This window comes from Culex quinquefasciatus, chromosome 2, assembly GCF_015732765.1.
Source record: "Culex quinquefasciatus strain JHB chromosome 2, VPISU_Cqui_1.0_pri_paternal, whole genome shotgun sequence".
Classification (NCBI taxonomy): Eukaryota; Metazoa; Arthropoda; class Insecta; order Diptera; family Culicidae; genus Culex; species Culex quinquefasciatus.
The window spans coordinates 87366560-87370684 of NC_051862.1; the positions used below are offsets into that span (position 1 = coordinate 87366560).

A 4125-nucleotide genomic window follows, 5' to 3' on the forward strand; every position below is an offset into this window, starting at 1 on the left:
ATTATCATTTATATTGTAAAAAAAATGCGTAGAGGCATAGTCTGTGACACTTAAAATTTACTGCTTACTTCTTTTTAGCTAAAATATAAGAAATATTAGTAAAAATCGCAGCCAAAGTTGGCCCCCAAAAACATGAAATTTTTCAAAACATTGTCAAGGTCACATAAAACAAGTCAAACTTCCAACCAAGGGGTAGGACACAGAGTAACTGAGTGACTCAATTTTACAAAATTACTCAATGTGGCTCAAAGTTACTCAATCTTCCTCATGATTTTGTTTTCACCGAGTTGCGGAATTTGTGAATAAACGTTGACCACGTTGACAGAAGAGCGTGTTTACAAATAGATTAGAAATATTTTCACGCCGCGATGCTGCTAAAGTATAGTCAGTCAACGAAACCGGGAACAAACTACATATTCTGCCCGACGACGACGTCGATTTCGCCTGATACGGATTGTGCCTTGTTGATCGTCGATGCCGGCACCGGTGAATTCGGGGAATCAAGGAAGTTTCGTCCTACATCAAGAAGATCGGCTACAACCCGGCCGCCTTCACTATCGTGCCCATCTCCGGATGGCATGCTGGAACTGTCCACCAAGATGTACTTGTTTCAAGCAGAGGCCATCAAGCGCAAGAGGGTCAGGCTGACGACAAGTGCCCAACGGACCCCACCGACAAACCCTGCATCTGCCCCCGGGAAAGGAAACCAGTGTGAAAAAGCTCGGTATCGCCATCGTCTTCGCCCAGGGCAACCTGACCGCTGAGGTCAAGTCCGTCGAAATGTACGAAGAAGCCCTGCTGGACAACGCCAAAAATGTGTCCGTCAAGGAACTGCGTCGTGTATACGTCGCCGGTGACTCGAAGAACTCACCACCCAGGTCTTCGTGCTGAACCACCCCGGTCAGATCTCCACCCTAGTGCTGGATTGCCACACCGCTCACATTGCTTGCGAGTTCAAGGAGAAGGTCTTTCGTCTTTCCGGCAAGTCGAGATAAGCAGTGACCCGAATCGCTGGCGGATCTGGTCATGCTCTTGCAGCAGGAGGTTTGAGCGGTTCCAAAAGCCAGCAAAGTGCCAGCACACCGAAATCGTAGTCGTCACGAAAATCTCTAAAAGTTGCTGTATCATCCGGTTGCATCCCTTCTAGATCTAGGAGAAGAAAATTGTCGTGGGACTAGAGGGGGACATCTGAAGCAGTCGCTCCGATCTTTTCTTATTTTGACCAGAGACTAAGCGAATGAGGCGTTTTTTATTGTGTGTTTGTATTTACTTATTTATTTTGCTCCAAAATCATACCTAGACCCTTGGCAGAGTGATGACATGAATCTTAGCGGTACCCTTCTGCACCTTGGCCTCGATGGCCTTTTTCTCACCCACGGTGGCGGCGACCTTTTTTGTGGCGTGCTTCTTTGCGGCAGCCTATGTTTCTCCGGCAGCTCCCTTCTTCTTGTGGACAGCAGCTCCAGTGTCACTGGCGGCTTCTTTTTCAGCACCTTGCTGACAATCTCCAGGTTGCGTTTCTTCTCGCCCGGCAGCGCGCTTTTGCTTCCTTCACGCCGATTACGTGGTTCTTTGTTGGTCAGCTTCTCCTGGAACTCTCCGGTCGATGCCTTGGCGACGTTGGCAGCAGTCACCAGCTCTCATCCGGGCGATTTCGTTCATGGCATATCTGTCAATGCGCAAATATCGCTTCGTCCTTGTTGGGTTCCGCATTCTGGGGCACCTCTACCACCCAATCTTTCTCGAAGATCGAAGTAGGTCGCGTGGCGGGTCGGACGCAAATTATACCGGACGGTGCTGGGTGGCGTTAGTCATCAAATTCTGGTCTGAAGAGGATTACTAGAATTTGGCCAACTACGTGGAACTGAAAGTCTGAATTTTTGGATCCGTCAGGATCGCCGCCTGTGGCAGTAATTTGGATGTGTGCTTCCTCCGGCATAGAACGGCTGTTCAAGATCATGTTGTTCAAACCCGGTGAGGAATTTCCTTTTTGCATCTTATTTAATTTCAAGCGTAGAAGGAGTGGCCGTGGCTGAATGGTTACGGTGTTCGCTTTATAAGCGAATGGTCCTGGGTTCGATTCCCATCTGCTCCCAACGAGAAAGTTAAAGAAATATAAATTCGTGAAACTCCTGAACATGAACGAAAAATCAAAGTTGCTCGAGGCGGGGTTCGATTGATAAACAAAAAGGCTAACCACTAGTCCATCGTGGCTTGATGAGCTATGACTGGAATTAGGAATACTGTTACTGCTAACTATATACGCGCTGGGTCTTTGTCCATTTGACAAAGGTTCGGAAGTTCTAAAAAACGTTTGAATCTGATTGATGCAAACGTTCTTCAGGGTGGGGCTTGTCGATAAAGCTGAGGTACCTCGCGCTCGGCTAGCCAGCGTAGAAATAGGTCACCGAAGCTCGGCAGAGCTAACACCTTTCAAATGCCTATGCGAGTTATTTGCATGTATAGAATGTCAAATTCTAAAATACATGGAAACAACTCAATTTGTAAGAAGCGGCCGCGTGGTCCCGTTTGATTGGTTGCACACACACACACACACACACCTCTACCACCCAATCTTTCTCCTTTTCGGCCTTGAACCGCTGGGAGCTGTAAATGGGAACCGATTTGTCCAACACCTCGTCGTATCTTCTTGATGCGGGCTCTTTTTCTGCTTTTGCAAAACCTCGTTAAAGATGTCAATTTTGCCACGTTTTGAACGAAAATACTTGGAACCATCGGCACTGACGGCACTCTCTTTGGAAACGGCCTAAGTGTTCTTGGTCTTGGCGGTGGCAATAGCAGCCAATTTTGGCTAAAGCCGCTGTCGGAGCCTTTTTGCCAGCAGCGGCACCGTTTCCGATAGCAGCAGCATTCATCCCTTTTTGGCCGGTTCGGTATTTGGGGCAGTGACCAAGCCTTCTTGCCTCCCTCAACACCTTTCTGACAGCCGGAAAAATTTACGCTCCCGCTGTTTTTGTGTTTTGCAAGTTGTCAGTGTCATCGTTGAAATGTCAATGTCAAAACTTGTTACGTCGTTTGTGAAAATCATGGTGAAGATTGAGAAACTCTGAAAAACCTGCGTGGCTCAATGTTACTCAATTCTATTCAAATTTTCTCAAAATCACTCACTGTCCTACCCCTTGCTTCCAACCCTAAAAATTTGATGAGTTCTTCTTTCCAATGCTTTTAAAACATCAACAATTGGTTGAAAAATAGAGGGTTAAACAATTTTGCGTTTATTGTTGAATACGATTTAAAAAACCCTAAAATGCGTTATTTCATATACCGTAAACCTGGGTGACTTTAATAGGATTTCAATTTGTTTTTAGAATATTTTCCAACAGGAAAGAATTTTTTCAAGATTATTATTTTTAAAACATGTACTGGGGTACGCCATACCAAGTCCATGCACTATTTTGGAAAAAAAATTTCAATAGTGTTTAGAAAAATAGTTACGTTAAAAATTCTTTGTTTAAATTCCGGGGTGACTTTGATAGTCATAGTTTTTCTTGTTAAAATCATATTTAAGATGTTCAAACTTTATTTGTACGTTAAATGTACCATCACTAAAGTAGATATAGTTTTAAAGAAAAAAAAATCAATTTTTAATATTATTTAAGGGGTTACATACACGTAGAAAATCACATAATTTCATATTACAGAAAAGTTTTTGAAACCAATAAAAATATGATATGACTTGATGAACGATTATAGACGATTTTAACCTTAACATTTTGCCGTGCTCAAAGCGGACTGTCAATCTTTCAAAGCGTTTTTCTCGAAACAAAAAGTTGATTAACGGGTGCCACAATATCTCGGGATGGGATGGACCAAATTGGCTGAAATTTGGAGTGAAGACTCTCAAGACATATTCCGTGTGCATGACGAAGCCCGATTGAAAATTTTTGCTTTTTAAAAAAATACAAAAATCAAAAACTGACGATTTTTTATATGAAAAGCACAAAAATAAAAATATTTATATATTTTTTTTTTAAATAAGTTTTTTTGAAAATCGGCCCTCGTCATGCACACAGGACTGGATTAACGAGGCTTCACCAAAACTTTGAGCCGATTTGGACCAAGCAATGTTGAGATATCGTGGCACCCGTTTTTTGAAACTACCAA

The 4125-nt window shown here is 43.4% G+C and overlaps 1 pseudogene; it reads left to right on the forward strand.

The window, feature by feature from the left end:
• Positions 1 to 368: 368 nt before the first annotated feature.
• On the forward strand, positions 369 to 995 carry LOC119766086 (annotated as a pseudogene).
• The last annotated feature ends 3130 nt before the right edge of the window (positions 996 to 4125 follow it).